Source organism: Trifolium pratense, linkage group LG2, assembly GCF_020283565.1.
Source record: "Trifolium pratense cultivar HEN17-A07 linkage group LG2, ARS_RC_1.1, whole genome shotgun sequence".
NCBI lineage: Eukaryota > Viridiplantae > Streptophyta > Magnoliopsida > Fabales > Fabaceae > Trifolium > Trifolium pratense.
The window spans coordinates 67,929,843-67,955,638 of NC_060060.1; the positions used below are offsets into that span (position 1 = coordinate 67,929,843).

General features: G+C 32.7%; 1 long non-coding RNA gene across 2 annotated transcripts in view; it reads left to right on the forward strand.

Moving 5' to 3' along the window:
- Positions 1–10,378: 10,378 nt before the first annotated feature.
- LOC123907795 overlaps positions 10,379–25,796 on the forward strand; it is a 30,461-nt gene continuing 15,043 nt past the window's right edge. The window contains exons 1-29 of one of the 2 annotated variants that reach the window (XR_006809410.1): positions 10,379–10,818; positions 10,978–11,137; positions 11,290–11,336; positions 11,439–11,479; positions 11,557–11,658; positions 11,868–11,960; positions 12,322–12,361; positions 12,617–12,652; positions 12,819–12,899; positions 13,029–13,112; positions 13,398–13,571; positions 14,308–14,360; positions 14,457–14,632; positions 14,734–14,798; positions 15,156–15,254; positions 15,705–15,779; positions 15,945–16,101; positions 16,305–16,351; positions 16,421–16,484; positions 17,215–17,973; positions 18,101–18,153; positions 18,422–20,627; positions 21,501–21,623; positions 21,725–21,877; positions 22,292–22,350; positions 23,397–23,477; positions 23,947–24,081; positions 24,246–24,302; positions 24,509–24,571. This is a non-coding gene — a long non-coding RNA (uncharacterized LOC123907795). The remainder of the gene's footprint in view (positions 10,819–10,977; positions 11,138–11,289; positions 11,337–11,438; positions 11,480–11,556; positions 11,659–11,867; positions 11,961–12,321; positions 12,362–12,616; positions 12,653–12,818; positions 12,900–13,028; positions 13,113–13,397; positions 13,572–14,307; positions 14,361–14,456; positions 14,633–14,733; positions 14,799–15,155; positions 15,255–15,704; positions 15,780–15,944; positions 16,102–16,304; positions 16,352–16,420; positions 16,485–17,214; positions 17,974–18,100; positions 18,154–18,421; positions 20,628–21,500; positions 21,624–21,724; positions 21,878–22,291; positions 22,351–23,396; positions 23,478–23,946; positions 24,082–24,245; positions 24,303–24,508; positions 24,572–25,796) is intronic. The other variant, XR_006809411.1, reaches the window with a different exon arrangement.

Sequence of the window (25,796 nt, forward strand, 5' to 3'; positions counted from 1 at the left end):
ATAGTAGTTGGTCTTGGCTTTGCTATCTTCATCACAAATCCTTGCTTTGGTCATAAGGGTCGGAAAATCCCTAATTTCAGAAAATCCAATCAAAAGCTTGATATCCGGACGAAGTCCACTCTCGAACTTGACACACTTATCCTCTTCGTCTTCCACCGTGTTGTAGTGTGGACTAAACACACACAAAGCTTCAAACTTAGCCGAATACTCGGCGACCGATAAATTTCCTTGCTTGAGCTCCATGAACTCGATCACTTTCTTATTCTTCACATCAGCCGGAAAGTACTTCCTTAAAAATTCCCTTTTGAAAGTTTCCCAAACGATAGCAACACCGTCCACTCCTATCCTGAGTCTCACATTCCTCCACCAAACGATTGCCTCCTCTCTAAGGGCATAAGTTCCCAAAGTAGTCTTGTTCTCCTCAGAACAACCCATTGCTTCAAAGATGATCTCAACCTCATCTAACCACTTGATAGCCCCCTCCGGGTTATAGCCTCCGGTAAACAGAGTCGGTTTATGCGACATAAACCTTTCCAATCTTTTCTCACAATCCCTTTCCGGGTCATTATCCCTTACCACCAATGTAGTCAAAGCAGTCAAAGCTTGAGCAATCTGAGCGTTGGTCCTAGCAGCAGCCATGATTCCTGAACGAATCACAACTCGACGTTAGAATGTATTAACAGTGTACCCAACACATGCTTCATACAAGAGAAAGAAAATCCTAATGGCTCACATGAATCGACCTGCTCTGATACCACTTATTGTAACACCCCGAACTAACTACCCTTAAAAACGTGATCTTAAAAACTTTTTAAAGATAAGTAGCCGGAGCGCTACGGAAAACATTTTATAAAACAATCGTGCACATGACACGAAACGTCGCAGCGGAAAACATTAAATAAAGGATTTAACAAAATAGTTCAAAAGATAATTCATCTCCATAAAACATAAGTTAAGATGTTCGCATCGATATACGACGGAATACAAACGATCCCCGACTCGATGTTACAAAATACCAGAGCACTAATATACATCACAACCCAACTAAACTTAACAAAACTATACAAAGGTAGCCTACACTAGCTCCTCACCAAAAGTGCTCCACACCAAAACGATCTGCAGCTAAAGTTCGTCGAAACCTCGACCTGAATACCTGAACCCCCAAAGGTCCAGCACATAACAATTAGGTAGAGAGTTAGTAAACATAATCACATACATACGAATATAGAAACGCACCTATATTCAACCTATCACGTATTACTAACTCACACACATACCTCAATAAGCAATACACCAGATAACACATACTCACAAATACACCACCAGATAGTTTCACGTCGTTTCGGACAACACAAAGAACTCACATAACACATAACACATAATTGCACATTTACTCAAATGCGACTAATGCCAAACATTCAATGTCATGCCAACCTAGACACGACTAATGCATGTGGTACCATCTTCTTTATCAAGGAACTTACCATTGATATTCTTCTTTATTGGACAAGTCCAATATCCTTGTTTATCAGACAAGTCTGATATCCCTAAATAATGCATGAATTTATGAATGCCATGCATTTACCAAACATTTGCTAATCACTTAGCACGAAGCTACTGCTCGCTACATGGATAACATAATCCATTAAACTTCTTTATCAGACAAGCTGATATTCTTCTTTATCGGACAACCCGATATACAAAAATACATATACTTCTTTGACATTTTATATAAATGCCATCACACAACACAATTATTAAACATACTTAAAAACTGCAACTTATTGCATACACGTACAAATCATATAACGATTAACCATAAGCATTAAAAGCATCAACAAAAATTGTTGTCGCAGAGGCCTTCGCTAAGCGAGGGCTTAGCGAGACATGGCGAACCTCACCAGGAAGTCACCTGCTCATGGCGAGCATTGGCGAGCTTCAGCGAACATGTTCGCTACAGCGAACTCCTGGTCGCTTAGCGAACTACACCAGAAAAATATCTGTTCTTGAGTTTCAATAAGGCGGTTTAACATTGAATCCAACCAAAAATTCATTCAAACATGTTATAAATTCTCTTAAACAACAATTCCAAGCATATATGATATCAAGGAACATTAATCATCCCTTCCAAACATCCAAATACATCAAACAATCAAAATCATGTCAATTTCTTGCAAAATAAGCAGAGTTGCATAAACATGCAAAACCATCATCAAACGTATACATATTCCCTCCTAGATGTTCATTAAGCATACTAAGATGAAAAGACATGTTTATGATAAAGAAACTTCACCCAAACCCCAAAGAAATTGGGTGAGAGAGTTTGGGAATGGAGGCTAGACACCTCCTCTCTCTTGGATCACCCAAGCTTATGCTTAACCACTCTCACCTTGGATTGAATGATGATTCTTGGCCTCTAAACTCTTCTCCTTGCTTGTGTTCTTCTTCTTGCTCTCCTAGGGTTCTTGCTCTTGCTTCTAAGCTTACAAACTTCTAACTTCTCATGAAAAATAAATTGTGATACTATTCATGGTTTTGACTTGCTTACTTATACTACTCTCTATTGGTCATGAACCAAGCCCAATGGCTTAGGCCCATTAAGCTCTCACACGCCCCAAGCCCACTAACATGGCAAAGGTTTCGCTCAAAAACTTATGTTCGCGATAAATAATTATACGTTGCGTAAATAAATATTTAACACTAACCCAAAATATATGCAAATATATAAAATATCGATTTACTAAAAATCGGGTCGTTACATATCGTATGCTCATGCGTCCATGGTAAGTGGTTGCGGGAGTGGACCACGGGGTGCGACTGACAGTGATTGGGTCCACCGTTATTCTTTTTAGTAAACACAATACGTGGTGACCGTGATGGGCTGCGGGGTGTGATTGACAGTGATTGGGTCCACTCTAATCTCTGTAGTGACCGTGATGGGCTACAGGATTTTATTGATGTCTTACGGGTTTTATTTGGGTTCACAATACGTGGTGACCGTGATGGGCTGCGGGGTGTGATTGACAGTGATTGGGTCCACTCTAATCTTTGTAGTGACCGTGATGGGCTACGGGATTTTATTGATGTTTCCGAGGTTTATGCGTGTGATTTAACCAGTGGCGGTTATCACCTTTATTCATTAGAGGTTTGCGAGACCAGTGGCGGTTGTCGCCTTGCTTGCGTTAGAGGGTTGTGAAACCAGAGGGGTTGTCGCATTCATTGCATTAGAGGTTGCATTAGGCTATGTGCGCATTTTATTTATTATGCGTGGTGTTGAGAAGTTGATAAGTGTTTACTCGCTTTTATGCTTTGGTATTTGGTATTTGTATATTTGTTCCAGTTGGTGACCCTTGCTTTGTCTGTCGATTGTGATGAACGGGTTACCCCCTAGGCGATGATTTTCCTTCTGAGACTGTGGGTCGTGTGGACGGCGAGGACTTTGTGTATTATGCGGGATAATAGATTGTAGTCCTTGGTTAGGCTACACTTTTGTTAGGCTTAGGGCCTAGTTCTTTTGGATGACTGTATTTATACTCAGGCATGTTTAGTGCCTTTTGGCCTTGTGATATATTCGGTTCATAACACTTGTCTTTTATTTATGAACGCGATGTATCTTGGTTTGTAAATTATTCAGGTACACACTTTGCTTCGCGGAAGCCCTGTAGTATAATATTTTGATATTATATTTATATTCCATTGAATGATGAATTGTCGAGATAGCTAAGGGCGTTCACGCGCGCCATTTTTATTTAGCGTGTTGTTTTAAAAAAAAAAAAATAATACCCCTTTTTCGGCTTTAAAAATCGGGGTGTTACAATTTGTTCGATTCTGACTAAAATAAAAGCAAGCCTTTGAAATAAGAACTTGATTAAGGAAGATGATGACTTCCTCAATTTGATTATTTATCCTCTATTCCTCTATATGTTACTACTATCCAACTACAGACACCTAAACTGATTTGAATAAAGAACACTTTACACACTTGCATCAATTTACTCATAGTTCATACATGTTAAAGAATAAATGAAGATCCTATGTTTGTTTCTCTTAAGCATCATGTTAAAGATTTCATTAAAACAAATTGAATTTCATAATAAAAACATGAACACTTCACGCATTAGGCGTGTCCTGGTGTCAGATGCAACACCAACGACACAACGATATTTATAGTTACATTAAATTGTTTCATTTTCTCAAATTATTTTCAGTGTCGACGTGTAAGTGTTTATGTGTGTTTCATTGCATAAAACCACGAGGATTTATTGACATTGGAGTATGTTAATTCATACAAATACTAATGTATACTAATAATGTCAAGTTACCAGTATTACAACAATCACTAAACTAAAACCTGAGCAAAGCACTGTGAAAACCTGAACAATAGACAACCTCACCACCTTACTGCAAAACCAAACTGATTCAAAAAAAGCAAAACATCAATCATAAAAACAAAACAGACCCATTATAATTAAAACAATAAAGTTATGTTTTTTACATCTTTGAGAGCTTGTTGGGTGCACCATCGGTGACTTTAGCAACACAGAGCAAGGAGAGTTCAGCTTTAAGGTCTTTCAACTAAGCTATTAGATCAGCTTTGGTTTTCTGTCTCAACTCGTGAACCTTGACTGCAAAACACAATACACATCAATTAGTGATATCAATCATATGAGAAAGTAGGGTTTTAAAAAAAATTACCCATTGTTGAATTCTACAGATGCGGCTGAGAACCGTGACTATTGAGACGATGCAAATATCATGAATAATATATTGAGACTTTGGGTTTGGGTCATTATTTTGGTTTTAATTGGCCTTATTTTACCTATTTGGGCCATATTAGTTTTTTTATATATATACAATGAGTTGAGGATCGAACTCATGATTTATAGCGTACTACTCAAACTCTTCACCACGAGACCAAACCTAGTGGTTTAAATTTTTTTATTCATTTTAACTATGATTGGACAAAATTACTAATAAAAAACGGTAAAATAAAATAGAAATATTAACCAAAAATAATATGGTCCCCAAAAATACCTCCACTCTTTTCAAAACTCTACGAAAACTATTCATTTGTTAGGTTTCGTGTTCGTTTGAATCCCCATCACAGTTGTTTGTACTTCTTCATCGTGTTTGTATCAAAATTAGACAATCTAATCGTTTGGTACCATCAACATTGCGACTGACATGGAATGGAAACGATTTTGGGGTTATGATTTTGATTTTGGGGTTTCAGTTTTATAAATTTGTAGATTTAGGATTTGTTAATTGAAGAAGAAAGACCTAACTATCGTTTTAGGGATTTACTTTCACGAGAATTAGTTTCACTTCTTCATTGTTTTGGTATTTTAGGAATTTGATTTTATTTTAAAGTTTATTTTAATATACTATTATCATTTTTAAGTTTTTAACTAATAAAATATATAAATTTCAGTTTTTAATTTTTTTTAATTCATTAATACAAGTATTTGCCACATGTATGTCACTGGACAAGTCCAATAATTAAAAAAAACTAGATGGCTATTATATATTGATCGGCCAAGTTATATCTTGAAAATTGATATAACATCTTTTACTATTAGATGGAAGCTTGAATTGCTCTTAGGCCTTCTTTGTGATGATGTGACACCTCTAAGAGAATTTCTTACAAAATAATATATCAATAATGAAAAATGAAAAATTTAATTAAAAGTGACCAACTAATATTATAAGACCTACAAATTTATATCTCAGTTATGGTTTAGAGAGAGACATAAATGATACTATGACCATCAAATTCTCATGATTGTAGGAATTCTAAAATGAAATTCTCACAAGAAGATATATCAACAAACAATTATGTATTCTTATATTATTTGTCTCAGCTTTCTACTAAATTTGGACTTATATAATGATAAATGATAGTATATAATGTAATTGAGAAAAAACTGAATTACGCCATTTTGACATTTTTGCGTCCAACTTTACTAAAAAATTCTCCGATAAACAAAAAAAAAATCTTCCTTAGAAAAAAAAATTAATAATATGTAATTTTATTAAAGTTATTGTATAACTATGAATATAATTTTATATTTGAAACCGGACTTTTTAGAAAAAAGAATTGATAAATACGAGAACAATAACTTGTCTATTATTAGTCCATAGAAGAAAAAATAATTGAAATCGGATATGAGATTTATTTTATGCTTAATTGCAAATAATTGGAAACACCAATTAATAGTGTGACTTTTGATTATCTGCAAAAGAAACGGCACACTAAAATGAAAAGAATAAAACTCCGTGTTATTGTGGTTTTTGCATAAAGAGTTCTAATTTCTTATGCTATAAATTAACCTTTGCATAGTTAATTTGTAAAAATATAATGCAATGATAACTAAACACTCATTACAATTAAATCTTATGACTATTGAAATGTTTCTCAATGTAACCATGGTCCTTATATAACTAATATTTATTCACCTGTATCACATACTTTTTGTTTAGTCATGCTCTCTCATTTTTTGTATTTAAATTATTTTGTATGTTTTCCTTCTATAGATATTTTAGCAAATTATGTCTATATATATTCTCAACAAGTAAGTCAACCACTGTATATTTTTATCTTATATATATATATATATATATATATATATATATATATATATATATATGAATGTTATTTTTTTTTTTTCAATATTCATTTTTCACCTTTTTAAGGACTGAAGTTTCAAGATTGCTTTATGGAATAAATGTGGTCATTGCAGTGTGATGATTGTGAAGCACGTCAATTTGATTAAAAGTTTTCCTTCTATTTAAACCATAGATTTGGTATGTTTTGTAAAAAAAAATGTATGTCTCAACTACATTATAAATAATTTGAATGTATATGACCTATGCAAAAGTTTAGAAGTTAAAGGTTATAATTTATTTTACGACATCTCTATAAGCGAACTTTAAATTGCCCTTATGTCTTATATTTTCTTAATCTTTTTTGACCAGTAATACATTAAAGAGAAGTTAAATAAGCTATTTTAATATCTATCATTTAACTATATGATATTATTATATTTATAACAATTATTATTTTTCATTTATAAAAATATTTTAATTATATATTTAATCGAACCCGTGCGTGCAACGCACGGGTTTACCCTAGTTTATATAATCTGGCAAACAATTGATTACATGTTACTTAGTTTTCTTCTTTTTATTTTTTACCAAAAAACAATACTATTTATTTAAATTAAGGTTAAAATATATTTTTCGTCACTTGTCACACTAAAATTAGCAAAGTTTAGTTTTTGTAGTTATAAAAAAATCACATGTTTTCATTCTAAAAAAATATGTTTTTTTTATGTTCCAGGTGATCGATTTATGTTTATTTTAACGGTTAAATATGTTTTTAGTCCCTACATTTTGTCATATAGTTAAGAATAGTCCATACATTTTTTTTATGGTAAAAAAAAATCCTACATTTTTTTCCGTTATCAAAATTGGTCCCTGCCATTAATTTTTTTTAACAGAATGCTTATGTGGCGTAACTAGCCAATAACATGATGACACGTGTCTTCTTCCACCATAATTATTGTTAATTTTTTTTAACATAATGCTTATGTAACCTACCATGGAAGAAAAAACGAGTTGGTGGAGGAAGAGAGATAGGGAAAGATTTGGTGTGAAACCGTGCACAATAATTATGGTGGAAGAAGACACGTGTCATAACGTTATTGGCTAGCTACGCCACATAAGCATTATGTTAAAAAAAATTAACGGCAGGGACCATTTTTTATAACATAAAAAAATGTAGGATTTTTTTTTCACCACAAAAAAAAATGTAGGGACTATTCTTAACTATAGGACAAAATGTAGGGATTAAAAACATATTTAACCCTTATTTTAATGTCTATATTATGATCATTTTATGTTCAAGATGTCTCTATATATATTATGTTAAACCTAGATAAGTTTATATTATGTTGAAAAAATGTCAATTTTGTCCACTAGGAAATAAAAACAAACAGAAATTTTTTTGGGATGGAAATATTTGATTTTTATAGGAACGAAAATCAACATTCGCTACATATCCTAAGTTAGACTAAAAAATCTAACTATTAGACTATTTGCCAAAAAGAATTTAAGAATACTTAAAATAGTGCTTAAGTCTTGGAATAAATAATCTTTGACTTTTAAATGATAAAATACACAATTTTCAATACAAAATTACTATCATTATACACTAACAAATATTTTAAGGACAATGTCAAATTTTATCATTATTTATATCTATCATCATCACTTCACAAAAGCAACAAGGATCTGCAATCTACTTGGTTTTATTTATTTTTTAAAAATTGATCCATTATAGTGTGAGAGTATAATACTATGAGTGAAGAGTATTTGCCTAAAAATATGGAAACGTGTATTTACACTCCTTCGTGAAATTTCTCGTGATAAGATGTTCGCACTATATAGCAGTTCTCATATTGATAATAAGGTGGCGATTATGAATAAAAAGTCATCAGTTTGATATTTATTAATGCTATTATATTAAATGAAAGATATTTTTTTTTGGCCTAGACCCATGAAATGTCAAGAACGACACTGACAACCGATGTAGGACTTGTTAACATTGATGTGAGACTCTCAACACTTAGGACAATTGTTAAAAAAAAAGCTAATATAAAAATAAGTTAAATATAATTTTAGGCTTTATAATATTATAAGAACATCTCCGATAAAAATTTAGATTTTTTTAACATTAGGTGAATTATTTATAAATTTTTATGCGTAAAAAAATCATATTCAATACTTTTTTATGAAATATTTAATTCACCTATTGTTAAAAAAATTTAAACTTTTGCAAGAGAAATTCATATAATAAACAAAATTTAAAATTTCGAATGATATGCACAAGTTAAATGAAAAGTAAGGCAAAAAAGTATGACAAAAAATACTTCAAGAACAAAAAAATCGCGAAAAAAATAAAAACAAATTTTTTGAAAACTATAATAACCATTTGCTTATTTAATCCAATAAAATATTAATAAAATTTACGTTGACAACATAATCATGGCAAATATGATGACTGTTGATATTAAAATGATAGAGCACCATGTATTAGTAAATTTGGTCAAATGAAATTTATAAAAGATAGAAAATACTCACTCCGTGACACTTTATAAGCAAAAATATAGTTTTTAGGTTAATTGTATATTTAATGTATCTAAACTATATTATGGACTAGATACGTTAAATATACAACCAACTATATTTTTGTCACGGAGGAAGTATGTAGAGTAATTGGCAAAATTTTCTTCCGAATTTACATACTAGCACTAGCATTTCCACTATTGCCTTATAGGTTCCGTTTAGCCTGATCCAAAACATGAATTTGTTCATGTTGGACCAATTAAATTGACTTGCTATCATAAGTTTGATCCGGTTACAATATTCCATACCATTACACACATGGCAACATAATAGTATATCCCTGTTAATATTATTTTAAAAAGAGGACAGCTATTTTTACCTGCAGGTTTATTTTTTTATTTGGATTGTTTATCACATGTCGTTAGGGTATATCTTAACACGGTCTTTAAAAATTCACCAATTTTATTTTTTATAAAAAAAGTCATTTTTTTGTCTTTATAAAACTTTTATGCACATAATTTTAATTTTAATTCTAAAAAAAGTCATTTTTATTTTTTATCATATGTATTTTTTACCTCTCTTAAAAATATAACAGATTTGTCAAAATAAAAAATATATATAACAGATTTTGATTTTTGTTTATAAAAATATAAAATAGGATGTTTTTGTCCTAAAATCTACTATTTTTAGGGCCTTTGGTACAGAAAATTTTGGGAGGACAAAAATATGCCATTTTTATTTTTAAGAACTAAAATCAAAATTTGATTTAATTTTAGGGAAAAAAAATATTTAATTATTCCTCTATTTAATTTGATCTTTGTCAATAAAATCCCTTTTATTCATTTTAAAATTTGGTTAATGAAGTCCCTATGAGCTTAGCTCGGTTGATAGGGACATAACGTTATAAACGCATGAGTTGGAGTTCGAATCCGGATACTCCAATTATCCACCTTTAAGATAAAATTTCTAGTCATTAGACTACTTGACAAAAAAAAATTAAGCTATTGAACATTTCGTTATAAGAATTATGTTACCAACGTTTTGGTCCAGTATTGACCCAACCCACCAATTCTGGTTGCAAACAAAAAAAAAAGGAAAAGAGAGAGAATAAAATCACGTGTTGCCAAGTTTACTTAAGCATGTGTACCAGTATAACTTGACTATCAGGTTGTGAACTTTTAATCCCTACCATTCACATAAATATATATTAAATCAATGGACACAAAGCCAATTGGTCCAAGATGGACAAATGAATTTGTTGGTCCAAATTATACGGACCCTGCCTTATATTACTCTTATACAATACACTCTCACAAACAAACGAATTTAACGTTCTTCAACCCACTCTTAGATTCTTCTTCTTCCTCCCTTCCCCTCTTGCTCTCAAATTTTCAAAGTTTTGCTCTCAAATTTTCAAATTTTCAATCATTCCTATCGCTCTCGATATGATATCATCAAGAATAACAAAAAATCTGGATACAGAAACCTTTTATTTCCTCTCCCACAAAGTACGCGAGTTCTGAAAACCCTAACTACCCAAATCGATTTCTGTTCCGATCCACTCTCATGAAGCCTTCTCGCGATGTCTGTTCTGGAAACTGGATCCACTCTCATGAAACCTTCTCGCGATGTCTGTTCTGAAACCTTTTACTACCCAAATCGATTTCTGTTCCGATCAATCGCGATGACAGCGTTGTTGTTTTCCCTAATTTTTAGATTTCGAAACCCTAATTTAAAATTTCAATTCTTGAAAATTTCTCCTAACTTTCTTTCATCCATTTCTTCAAAATTTTAATTTTTAGATTTTGAAACCCTAATTTTTACTTTAGGTTTGATTTGTTTTTGTTTTAGGCGCCGGAGACGACGTGGCAGCATCATTTGTATGGAGAGATCAACATGTGGCTGCGGCGGCGGCGTTTCCTGCCCAAGGTGGTCGTGCGGCTTCCATAGAAACTGGAACAAGCTCTATATATCTAATTTGGATCATGGTGTTTCCAATGATGATATAAAGGTATTTAATCTCTTTTTTGTATGTTTTATTACTAGTAATATAAATGTCTCACTTACGGGAGCTATCATGGGACTCTATTAAAGGCTTGGCTTTACAATGTTAGACTATTTTTATGCAATAATCTCAATTTGTGAAACCTTTCTTTTCCGCAGATATATCTATAAATGCTGAAAATCTTTGCATGATAAGTTTTGAGATGGTAAGCCTTTTTTTGACAAATGAGATGTTATTCCTTAAGTTTACTCGGTTTTAGGATTTGGAGAATTTCGTGGTGCTAATTAAATGCACGCTTCTGATCCAGGTCAGGATAAACCAGAGGTTCAACGAGAACATAAATATGAGGTAAACTTCTCTGACTAGCATGGCTATCTAAAATATCCGGAAAGATCTTCTAGGCCAACCGCTTCAGCTACTCTCAGGTGTTGATATTATTGGGTGATGCAAGCAGTGCACTTGGACATATGAGCAAAGGTGTAGCTGCATTGTCTATGGATAAGTTCATTCAAAGTCGACCGAGACAGGTTGTCTGTTCTTTTCTCGTGCTTTAAATTTTGATAGCCACATTGATATTACCACCAGACCTAAAATTTAAAGCTTTTGAGTAGTACTTTCCCCACATAATTTTTTCCTTAATCTCATTTTGAGTTTTAAAAAATCTCAGGTCATGTTTAGTGATTTGATAGGATGCTGTCATGTTGATACACATGTTTAATATAACTTTGTGTGACAGGAAAACAAATGTGTGGAGGATTTTGGTGACGTTGTTAGAGAGTGAGGTGGAGCATTAATTATGTTAGGCACCTTTCTTAATCCCAGATCAAAGGTTTGTCTATTTTTAATTATGTTAGGCACCTTTCTTATTAAACCACACAGTTCATTTTACTGCACTTTTGTGTTGGATACTGTTAAAGGACAATGCTAATGATACTAAGAATGATGCACAATAGAAATTGTTTGTTGATTTAGAGTTTTGGATGTATGATGATGTGTGGTTGAGTAAACGTGTATCATAAAACTTTCGAAGCAGGTTATAGTAGATTGGTCCCTAAGGTAGCTTAACCTATTGCAGAATCCATAAAAGATGGAGCTTAATATCCTATTGGGTTCTGACTAACTGTTAACATCTAACTTCAATATGTTTTTGGCTGATGTGGTTATTTGTTTATCTTTCGTGTACAATGCAGAAAATGTTATCTGGCATAAGTCAACGTCATGATGTTCCAGGTTTGTACATGCTTTTAGTCCTAACTAGTCATAATGGATTTTCTCTAACGCTGTTGTTCTCATCTGCTGTTATTGACCATAAATTGTTTTCTTCATCATGATTTTATATACTTTTTAATCAGACATTTGAGTTTCGACTTCCTTTTGGTTTCAATCTCTTACATTCCTCCTTTTATTTTAATCCATCTCTCATCTAATTATCTCTGACTTTACTTTTTCTTCGCACGTCTGAAATGCTCCTCCTCATACGTGAAGATGAGAATAATGTGCTGCTTGCCGTCACCGACGAAGGTAACGACGACCCAAACCTTTTTTCCCCCCTGTTGCTTTCTTTTGTCCCCAATTGCTATTTTTAAAGCCTTTTTACGTTGTCCATATGGTTATGCTAAAAGTTATATCATTTTATTGATTTGCTTTCTACTCTCACTTGAAACCTAATTTCTTAATTGTTGCAAAGGGTAAAAGGAAACGGGAAGATAGAGCATGGTCAAGATTTCCCAAAAATTATAAGAGATAGAATTTGTTATCGAATAATCAGGTGAGTATATCCAAACAAACCCATTCATTCTCTTTAATTGAATATTTTCTAATGTTGTCTCCTAATTAATATTCACCTTTTTTTAATTATGAATTTGGGGATCTTTGATTTTGTTTTTATGAAATATAGTGACTAAACCCGTTCCTGGGAGTCAAGGAGAGCATGGTGTTATTGGATCGGCGAGAAGAATTCCTTTAAAAGATATTGCTAACGGTAATGAATCAATTTAAATGCAATTCTGTATAGTAGTGTAATCATTATTAATTGAAATACACTTCTGCAACTGCTATTTCAACCTGCTGTAGTGATTTTGGACGTACCTTTTTTTTTTTGCAGCATGAAGTGTGTTGGTTGTGTCTGTTTTATAGCAATTGTGCTTTGAACCAAATATGCCCTGTTTTTGCAGCATCGTTATTTTTCACTATCAGAATATAATTATTAGCCTTCTATGGAAGAAATTGAGTTAGAGTTTTTGAATTTGATTTTGTATATCTGCAGTTGGTTCTTCATCTTTAAAAAAAACAGCAAAATCATCAGCAACAACAAGTTCGTTGAAGGCAGGGAAATATACAGTACGTAATGGTACATTTATTAATCGCGCAAGATGTTCACTAAGAGCTTCGTTTAGGCGGAATGTGGAATCTATCAAACCACGTCATATTGCATTCCAAGGTAATTATGTTTGAATATGCTATTGGTTTATTAAAAACATAACTAAACATAATGGTACTGATTATATCATTAAAAATATTTGTACCCTGTTTAAAAAACCACCAGCTGCTATATTAGATGCAATATCGGCTCTTATGACTATGATTTAGTTGTTTATAATAACTTTTCCTATCAGACATAACCAGCAGATAGGAAATATAAGTTCTTTATTGAAACATATAATTGTAAATATAAGTTTTTAACCTGTCTTCTTTAAGTATCCTTTTTTTTTTTTATAACAATAACATTCTTATCGCACAGATGTCGTCGATATTACATTGATTAATCATCATGACAAGAACCAAATGATATGCGCAAATAATGCTGAAGAATCAGATATACCGTCTAATTCGGGTTTTCTTATTCAGATATATCCGCTTTCTTATTAACAGATACTTCTTATTCAGTCTAATTTAGTTTTTTAATTTTTTCATTTATCTTTTTGATTCTAACACAATCAAATTTGTAACTTTCTATCTCTCTTTCTCCGATGTATAATAAAAATCAAATTAATCAGTATATCTTCACTTTATTTGTTTCTGATTATGATGATGTGTTGCTTATAAATCTCCAATCAAGGTCTTTTTTATGAATGATTCTTTTCAATTCAACTAGTTTGTTTGTGTATTTGTCTGTTTGTTGCTTCTCATATTCCCTAACTAACTAACAACATTCCACATTACTCATTCAACAACAGTGCTGCTGCAAACATGGCCAACCAACCTAACTTTGCCCGGGATACTTGGAAAGGTACTTTATGATTGTTTTTTGTGTGTGAAGAAATCTTATTATCGACTATTTACTTGTTTATGCCACAACATAACCTAACCATACAATGATTCTCAGATACAGATGACTGGAAACGATAAAGACCAGAGATAAATGGCCACTTCTGATTTGGTTAATTAGTTGACCAAACCCACTTTTAGGGCCGATCCTGATCTCGAACTTAAATTGAAAAATATCATCATACAACAACTAGACATGCTGCTAGTGATGTTTCTGGGACTTGCTGTCAAATGGTACATATATCTTTTTACCAACGAACCAATATCATATTATCAAACCACTCTCCACATTACAGATTAAGTGTTGTTTTAATTCTTTTTGTTATAATTTGCAGCCTTGCTCCGTTAGTCAGGAAGATGAATGAGCCTTGCACCGTTAGTCATCATGCCTATTGAAATGGTTGAGTTTATATGCTTTGCATATTAACTTATCTCTTTGTTTAAAACTTGTTGTCCAGAATCACTTTGGTGTTTTGTTCTCAATCCTTTATGCTTTCAACACCTTATTTTATATGTTTTCCTAGTTCTCTGTTCCTTGTATTACCCATTCTTAACATGATATTGAGAACATGCGTATGGTTATTGAGCTTTACCCTTTTTGCTAATTTAATTTATATATTGTTATGTGGTTTAGTTATAGTTTGCTGTTAAGTTCGCAGTAGCTTTATCAACACATTTAACAAGTTTTTATTGCTAGTTTGTGACTATTCTTTAGTTTTCATGCCTTTACTTATGCTATGTGTTTTGTATGTTATAGTTTCAGATGACAATGGAAGTTACACAGATCCAATTAAATGCCCAAGCAGTGGATGGTGCTGTGAGGAAACAAGCTGAAGATAACTTGAAACAATTCCAGGTTTGTTTTTCAGTTTATATTTTTGGACGGCTCTTGGCAATTTCTACTGGGAACACAGTAAGATGTTAAATCCTGCTCAAGGTTTTTTATGTTTACTTATTATTAACTATTTTTTATTTAAATTTGTTGTGAAGTATACACTATGTATATGCACCTTTTAGCTGATTGTCAAGCACAAAACCCATGCTTTTATACATATACACAAGATAGATTTTATACTTAGCTAAACAAGGGTGTTTTGTTGTATTTTAAAATGGTCATGCTACTAGGACAGATAACTTGCTGATGTAAAAACTTGCCGCTGGCATTCTCATTCCTATAAAATGAATTTATAGTAGTTAAAGCCAATTTTCAAGACATCATTCTTTCAAAGTTCAAAGCTTTTTTGTTATTTGAAAAGTTGTATTTATATTCATTTTTGTCTGCTTGGAACATTTGTCTCATCTGCAGATACCAGCAGCAGCGAAGACACAATGATGGTACTGAAGATGCTGGCCTTGTTGGTCATATATTCATCTAAATGAGGTTTTTTTTCTTTCTTTTTTCTTTTCATGACATGTTAACTAGTACAATTTTAAATTTTATAATCTGTCTATCATTGAACCATCAATTAGTAACCTATTCCCCCTATGAGAAAATTTTCATATAAGGAGATCCATGATCATTGTTTGGCTTTGGTTGTTTTTCTAGTTCAAATTTTGGCGTTCCTCTGGTGGTCTATTCCAAAGGAAAAACTATCAATGCGAAGGAGGTGCTAGCTGCTGGTCCTCGGCCTCAACCTATAATGGAAACAGTTTTAATTACTCTGATGCATGTTGGATTACATAGTGAGAAGGTGGAGTTAGAGGTAATCTTATTGATGCGTCATATATATATATATATATATATATATATATATATATATTTTTTTTTGTTTACTTTTAAAGTGCTTTGATCCATTCTTGTACCTCTGTCTAGTGTTATTCTAGTGTATGATACAAAATACTCAAGTTTGCTTTTTATTTAGTAGTGCCGTTTGTTTCCTTTCTGATTCTGGATGCCTTTTTTCAGGCTGTTTTTATGATATGCGTGGTTTCTGCTGTTGATTCTTGTCAATGGTAAACAATATTTCCGTGTCATTTTAAGAAGCTTCCCTTTAGTGTCTTATCTTCCGTAACGTGTTTTAGAGAATTGGTCTGCACTGTACTTGACGATCTTTCTAAGGAGCTTCAGTATATGACTAGAACGAAGGTAATTGTTTTTTATGTCTTTGTTTAAATTTTGACCTTGTGCAATATCTATTTGATTGTAGTTTGGTACTACCAAATGTCTTTGTTTATGTATAGTTAGATGCAAATTTAATTGTAATTTTGTTTTTTATAGAACCCATTTTTATTATAGAAAATTTTATTGGCAGATGCTTATTTGCTCTATTATGATCTCAGACAATAACTTGATTTTCATGCTTTTGTTCCGTATACATGTTACTAAGTATTGAGTGAGATTTACTGCAAGGTAATAGCTCAACTTTGCTTCTAGTACTGCTCTAATAAAAAGTCTGTTAGTTGCAAAGGCGATCTGCGATCCTTAAATATAGGACATGAACAAGCTGCGAGAGATATTTTGAATTCCATTTGTAATTTGATAAAAAATTTATGCTTCCGATTTGAAGAATTGAAAATCGTTTTATTTCTAAATTTTTAAAATTAGAAAATATTTTCTAAACACTATTTTCAAACCAGCTATTAGGGAAAGAGAGGGAGAGATAAGGCGAGGACGACCGGAAATGTCTTTGGTTTACAATAGAGGCTATTTGTGTGGATGCGAGTTGGTGACTGCAGTTGGAAAGAGAGAAATGTCCTGCTACCATCAAAGGGTGAAATACACTCTGTGGTGTGAGACATTAGGTATTGTGCCTTATGAGAATGTTGACATGGTAAGATGAAGTGTGGTCATGCTGACAGGGATCATGTCCTTGCAGAGTGGCAATTGGTGGAGATGGTAGCTGCGTGTGATGGTGTGTTCAGATCTTATTCTCGACGAAGGAGATGGAAGATAGATGTGTTGCAGATCTTGTGATGGAGGGCTGCTGATCTGGTTGTAGATCTTGTGGATGGCTGCCGATCTGGTTGGAGATCTTGTGAAAGAAGGATGCGGTTAGAGAAGAGAAGAGATTGCGTGTTATGATGCAATAATTTTAGTTTCGTACTCTATTTTGTTCGTTGAATGTCTTCCAAGAATGCAATAATTTTTGCTTTTGCTAGTGTTATATTTCTTGTCCTCGTCTATAAGTTTTCACTTTTCACCTTTTTGTTCCTTTTTCCAGGTGTCCTGGACATTTTTATCATGTACGGTGCATATACAACTACCAGCTCTATCACGGATTTTTCTAAGATTTCTTTGGTTTAGGCTTGCTTTAGTTTTGTAACTTTCCTTTATGTGTATATTTGCCCAAAATAATGATTTTTATCTTATATCTTCAGGTTTTTGTTGTTTTTTATTGATGTGTTGATGATGTTTACATTTACAACTCTTTGTTATGATGGCAGAAAAGCACTCCAGGAAGAGAGTAAAAGCGATTCAAATTCGGTTATTTTCAGATTTTATGTTATTGTTGTCGGGATTTATGCCGATGTCCAGTTTTTCATTAGTTTCCTCATGCAGATTCCTGCATTGTCATCTTCTGACAAACCAATGTGATCGTTGGCCTCTCATTCGCTTTGTGAAGTGGCCGCGCCAGGTTTTGTGTCTTCATTTGCACTTGTTTTTGTAATTGTATTATCGATTAATTCATCTTATTTTGTATGTTCAATATCTTTTGTGGTTATGCTGAATGCCGATATCGGTTTTTATATTGACTAATGAAGGAACGACATTATGTTGGACGGGGAATGTATGAAAGGAGTTTCGATTTCATAAAGTATGCACTGGATATTGTCTTGTATAATTTTTCTTTACTTATAATACATGTAGAAGTACTAAGATATTTGCTTCCATTTCCAATACATTTTTGTGAGAAGTTTTGGGGCTTTAGTTTTTTTAATTAGAAGCGAGTACTATAAGAGAGACTCCTCTTTGTGAGGGACTGTATCCTGTGTTTTTCCCGGTTTAATTTAGAAATATATAATTAAAACTACCTTATTTGTGTGATTTTTTTTTATTAAGATACACCTTGTTGCTTTTCTCAGGTATATGCTGTTTTGGCTTGTCATTTTGAGTGCAAAATTTTTATTTGCTTACTTTCTTCAGGTACGTGACATACTCATAGTTGCCTCCAAATTGGAATTATACTGTTAGAACTGGTATCTAAATTAATTAAATATACTGAATTTACTAGAATATTTTAGATAATAAATCTTGAAGCACTGTTCCGAAGAGCAGTGATTACATATAATGCAGTAGCAGTTCTTCCTCTGGCCAAAACTGACAGATTCATTTTCTGACGTAACAATTAAAGAAGTTACACACAAATGACAGGAATTTGAGAGCCCGTCCTCTCCCTAACCAACCGGTTTATACCAAATAATGCCTCAATTAAAACAACAAACTACTATTTATAGAGTTACACACACACTAATAAAAACATAACTGACATAATTAAAATAACTTCTCCTAATAATATAATAACTGCCATTAATTACATAATAAATACGTAATAATATTTACTAATAAGTGGTCTAACGTATGCATCTGTTTGTTCTTGTGTGCCTATATGTGGGTGAGTGGATAATATTGCTTGTACCTACTGTGCGTATGCTTATATGCTTGTACACTTGAATGTTTTATTTTTGAGGTTTTCAGATCAAGCCACTTGTGAAACCAACAAAGGACATAATAAAAGAGAAAAACTTAGTTTACTCTTGTCATGATTTTGTATCTAAAAGTAAGCGGTGGTCTGTTTAAGTTTGTGGTTATGTCTTTTTGTTTCCTGTTGATGCTATTGGCTACTAAAGTGCCTTTAGTTTTGCTGATAATCTCAATGCTTTGACAATTGTTAGCATATGGTCTCCAGTGGTTTTCGTAAGTGCATCACTGTTTTGCCTTTTTACCCCCTTGTATGCTTTAGTTCTACTTTTTTCGTTAATGATAGCTTTCTTCTCTCGTGGGGATGAAATTGTCTTTCAAGAGGTTGTTGAAGTTTGGTGTGAACTATGAAGTAGCACAGATATTAATGTGATATTTATGTACGGTATCATTTATGAAGCCTTCTAGCATTTTATGTTTATGTTCATTTGCACTCAAAACAAGCTTTTCTGCTGAAAGCTATATCTTGAAAAACATGTTTAGCTCTTGTAAGTTGTAACTCAAATACTCAAATAAATATATTATTTTAGGAGGTATTGAACTAATATTGAGTTGGAACATTTTCAGTACTGATGGTTGTTTTTGTTATTGATTTATCTCATCCTTTTCACCTTGACTGTTTCTATTGTGCAGGAGAATGATGATAGATATATTATACTACCTAGGAGATGCTGCTCTGTTTTCCTATTAATATAAATAAAATACTTTACATTTTTTTATTTTTTTTTTAGCGTTTATAATATAGCTCCATTGCTAAGATTTTGCATCTAAAAACGGTTCCCCCCGAGAGCCCCTTGATTGATTATTTGGCTTTCGTCAGGCTCACAACGGTAAATAAGCGATTCGCGGGAGGCCACCTGTGTCCATTGTTTTATATTTTAGTTTATTATTATAATTTTATTATGTTGGCATGTTTGATTTTGATTTTAGGAAATTCAACGTCTTTTTCCCAGAAAGTTGTGCTCAAGATGGCTGTACCTTACACTGTTAGTCAAGTCTTTCTTCATGGAGCACTTGAAGCTTCTAAAGAAGATGGCACCACTTTCATAGTTAATGGACAACATGCAAAACATTACGAGGAAGGGTTGCTCCAAGTGAGATATGTCGTTTGCCTCAGTGATTGAAAGCTTTCTCAGGGAAGTCACTGTTACTCTCTCTCACTTATTTACTTCTGTGCCTGGTTGAATATTTGACATTGAAGACCATGCTCTGAACTAGCACAATGTGCTATGTTGACTATCTTTTTGTAAACTATCTTCTAAATGTGAGATTTGAGCCTCTATAAGGGGATACATTCTAGAACTTGTCTTGTGTTCCACTGAAATTGAAATGCATAAAATTGCAGGGTAAGGGGACATATAAGAATGATAAGGCTGGATTGACACTTGCTGATCTTGCTTACCGACGTGCAAAAGCAGTGAAGAATCATCAAAAGAAATCTAATAACTCTAATCCTTTGCCAAAACCTTCCTCTTCCAGGCTAGAGGAAATGCGGGAGCTATTCCAGAGTGACGTGAAGGATAAAAAGCCGAAACGGAGAGGTTCTTGAACAGGAAAGAAGGCGAAGAAGTCATTGAAAAGCAAGTCAAGGTATCAATTGAAAAATCTATCTCATTTTTGAAACTCTTATCTGATCTTTTTAGGCATCGATAGAAATATTAATTTTGTTCTTGATCAACTCATGAAAATGTCTTTTGTTTCTGTTCTGTAATTAATGTGGAGTTGTGGTCTGAGGCTTTCAATCGGGCAACTTAACAAATAATGATATAATCCTTTTCATTTTCTTGGTGCTAAAAAATTTTTTTTACTTAATATCTTCCTCTAAATAGAAAGCAGAACATATCAGTTAATAAATTTGTGATATTTTCTTTCTTTTCCAGTGTAAGAAAATATGGTTTATCCTTTAATTCACTTCCATAACTCTCATTATACGGTGACTGAGATACTACATTTAACAGTGAGATTCATCCCATTCCCATTATATTTTAATTTTTTTTACCATTTTCATGTGGAAAATTGACATAAATTCTATTGCATTTCAATCTTCTAACTTTACTTTGTTTTCATTTTTTTTCTTCCAGAAAAGTGGTTTCTTTTATCAATCACAAGTTTCATAACACTGGCAGGGTTGCAATGCATGTCTCATATAATATTTGTAATGCCAATATTTCTTTTCAGTAAACTTTCACTTTATTGTCTATGGCTTTGTTCTCAAATTGAGAACCCAAAATCTGCACTACTCACTAACTCAAGTTGTTTTGCATATTATGTTGTCTATGGTTTACAATGTTTGATCTACTTCTACTATATTTTAAACGTATACGGAACAAAAAATATTTTTGAATTGTGTGGGAGATGATTTTGAACCAGTTATGTTGAATTGTGGCTACCATATTAATTTAAGAGGAGATACTTGGAATTTTACACAGAACTTAGAGTTAATTTATCTCGTTCTTTTTGCAGCTGTAACCAGTGCTGCCATGCTGATCGGTTGCAGTTCCCAGGAATTAATAACGGCATTATCTACCCATAAAATCCAACCTTGCGAGCGAGGACACTGTTGCCACAAGTTTGACATTATTGCAGGTTTGTTTATTACTCAAACACGTCCGTTCAATTTTTTGTGGCTCTAAATGCTCTATATTCAGTATGTTTATCTATCTATCTTTTTCACATTCTATTCTCAGGCAATTGAAACAAGAGATACAATTGCCAAATTTATTTATGCAAGCTTGTTTGAATGGCTTGTACAACAAGTTAACAAGTCACTTGCAGTGGGTGAAAACCATACAGAGAAATTCATTAGTATCCTTGCTTTTTATGTGTTTCAGCCATTCCAGGTATTCAATTTGTATTAATTTGCTAACATGGAGATAAGAGACTCTTGAAGTAAACAAATTGTGTGCATTTTTTGGAACAATGAAAATGCCAAAAAGAATTCATTATTTCCAGAAATAAATCATTCCTACTTAACATTTTATCTTCTTTCCATCACAATGGTACACTTCAAGAGTCCCACATCTTATTAGCAAGTTAAAATGCACACATATTTTGAAAATGCAAATAGAAAATGTTTTCATTAAGTCAACGGGTTCTTAAATTCTGTTTCAAAAGAAATATTTTCATTGCTTTCATGATAATGATATCAATACAGTATAGCATATTTAATCATGTAGGTACTCGTATGATAACATTGTTTTTCCTCGTTATTCCCCTAAATTGCATGAACTGACTTGATGATTCCCTCTCAAAAGGTATTCAACATGATTCGTTGCGTGTGACAGACTTGATAATTCCTTCTCATAATATGTAGGTATGTTCTTCGAACTTCTTTGGTTTTTTTTTGGATTCTATTTTCTTTTTAATTATTTTCAATATTTCTCATCTGGGTTTCCAATTTCAATTCTTAGCTATTCTTCTTTCAATTTTATTTTCTTGCCTTTTATTATTAGAATTTACTGTTTTTGGTTAATCTTTTGGTAGTTCATTATATAATTGATGATTTTGTGCCGTTTATTTAACACAATGATTTTGACTTTGTTGGTGATGTCTTTTGAATGATGAGAACTGATTTTGAAAGGATTTGTTATACTAAAGTTGTTTTGGACAAGAAATGGTTTCCTGAATTTTAATCAACTAGATGGTTGTGTGTAACATGTAGTCCACTTTACATGGTAGAAACAGTCTTTGGTAGTTTTTTTTTTTGTTCTTGTTTTTTTTTTTTAGAGTTTCTCGTTTCTAATTACTACACCCCATTTTATAAAACTTTAGCTAAATGGGTTCTTCAGCTAAAATTACAACTCCATTATTTTTTGTGTGTTTTATGATTTGGTCAATTAATATGGTCCTTTGTCATGAGTCACAATTACACATTTCCACTTAGAGAAACGATCAAAATACTCTTCAAGAGTGATATATGAGGAATATACTATATGTGCATCTGATAATTTTTTTGTTCTATATATGTTTGCTGTCATCTATTATATTTATGTTTTTAATCTATAAATATATCTATAACTAGAATACATGGTTTTCACATACCCTATTTTCTTTTATTTAACTGCAATCACACACGGTTTCTGAAATGTTATCCCCTTCCACTGTCCCTTTCTCAATCTCTCTCCCCTTCACTTCTCACAGAAATGCATTCTTATTCAAACCACACAACAAATGAAATAAATGATGGGAAGGAAATAGAAAACATAGAAATGTGGTTTTTTATTTTGTCAATTACATAAATTGTCTTTATGATGGGAAAGAAGGAATTACATAGTATGTCGGAAGAGACTTGAAGAGGGAAGGGAATTACATAGGGCAGTATTAACATGGCGTTTTTTGTTTTGTTTTTGACATCATCAGTTGAAGCAAAGGTGATTTTCAATTTGTGTTTTGAACCGTCGATCACATAAGAAAGATCACTCACGCAGTCATGCTGCAAAGGTTTGCGGCACTCTGTAAACTTCTATTGTTTCCTCTTCTTTTGCTATCTCTCTGAACTCATTTTTATATTTGCTATTTTCATTTCCTAAATTCATTATGATTTCTATTGATCACTGTTTTTTCTCCCTTATGATTTTTCACCCGTTTGGTGAATTTTATGAAGTTTAAAAAGTTTTATAATTTCTATTGATCACTTTTTGAAAAGTTTAAAACGTCTATTTATGTCAAATTTGATGGAAAAAAGATTGTAAATACCTCTTGGTGAATTTTATGAAGTTTAAAAAGTTTTACAATTTTTATTGATCACTTTTTGAAAAGTTTAAAATGTCTATTTATGTCAAAATTGATGGAAAAAAATTGTAAATAGAAGCCATTGTTTGTGGTTGCATCTTTCTTTTGGCATATGTTCGACGTGAAAGGATGAATGAGTCTTATAATTTTGATGTTTTGAATTCAAACTGTGATTTAGAAAGTGAAATGCATAAATGAAGGGGCCATATGGTGCAAAAGAGTGTAACCGCAACAACTCAAAAATACGAGGAAGTTGCATGGTTGGCCTAAGCGAAAATGGAAGAGAAAGTGCCCTCTCTCTGCTGCCAAATAGGTTTCCTCTTCTCTGTTACTTTTATTGTTCTTACTTTCTTCTAACTTGAATTGCTTTTTCAAAATTTCAATCAGGTTATTTTGCTTACAAACACACAATTTACACACTTGTTATGTTTGGGTTCCATTTTTTATATGTTTTTGAAATTTTTATTTAATTATTAGGCTAAAACTGGATGATGTCTTTGGGGCTCCAAAGTAACCTCATTAATGATAACACAGGTCAGTTATTATTCAATCGATCAAAGATTTTTCATTTCATTCTTAGAAGCATTAAAAGTTTCAAACTTTGGAATAAGTTCTTGTTTTGATCAAATTTTCACTGGTGGATCAGTTTGTGTTATTTTGGGTTTTTTGTTTAAATTTGGTAATTAGGTTTTTGAAATTTATTTACTAATTGATTTATTGTTACAAACCGTCTTTTGTAGCTTCAGATTCAATCTTCGTTGAGATTCAATGAAGCTTCAAATTCAATCTTCCTTGAAATCCAGGTTCAGTTGAAACCCCACTACATAGCTAGCTTATTGTATGGTAACTCTAATTTGAGTGATAGAATAGAATGAAATAATATCAAACAAGAAGTTCTTGATATGATTAAAATAACCTTATAAAATATGTTGATTATTGTTGGTGGTAATAGGAACGTTAAAACTTAGAAGTTGCTCAATGGAAAATGTAGGGTAATTTACAGGGTTGTTAAGCATTAGCTGGATTGACTTTTATTTTTATGTTGAGCATTAGCTTAGGTGTATGTGCAGGGAATTCTTCACTCTGATATGTGGGGTGTGACACCCTCCAATTTGTGGGACTGGGGTGTACTTTGGGAGATGATATCAAAGATAGGTGTAAGAAATTCACTTCGTGTTGCCCCTATGCCAACTGCATTTAACAGTCAAATTCTAGGCAACAATTTGTGTTTTGTACCATATACTTTTAATATATGACTATGATGCTCCTATTAATTTTCATCACTGAACTGCTTCAGCCTTATGTAAACTCACAACGGATTAAAAGAGTAAAAATATCAATCACAAATGTAGAGTCCCACAACCTCAATATACTAACTTCAATCTAAATTGAAACCTCTTAATCTAAATCTTGTTGCATTAAAATGCTTACTTCAGTTAATGATCAGAAATTTTGTTTGCTTACACAATGATGTTTTTCTTGTTCACCAAATTGAGAGCTTTTAGCCTTAAGACTTAAGAGGTTTGCTTACCTCAATGATGTTTTAACAAGAGTTAGATTAAGCGCTTTTTGCCTAGTTTAGGATTGAGATGAGCTTATTATTATTCGTTTCCTTTGTGTGATCCCTTGGTCGTATCTCAATCCCTTGTTCTGATGCTGCGGAGCTGCAGCCGAAGTTTTATTCACTGCGTAATTTCCGTGTGCTCTGGTGACTAAGGGACGAGATCCCGGGTCGGACGCGCTAAATAACTCATTCTCAGTCTTAGGCAATATTAACGGTCATCAGAGTTTGGTTCCCTGTGTGCTGCGGGGTGTGTTAAGGACCATCTGTTTTAGTGTTTTATCTGCTAAGCTTCAATTTGTAGTGTGGCTGGTTGTAACAGGTTGAATGTTGTTTATCTGTTCTGTCTGTAATGGGGACTGGTAGATGTTGGAAACCTGCATAATTAGCTAATTGTATGTGTAGGGGTTGTTTTGTTCTACCTGTAGTCTTTGTATCTTTTAGGCCTCTCTTATGCGTCAATTTAA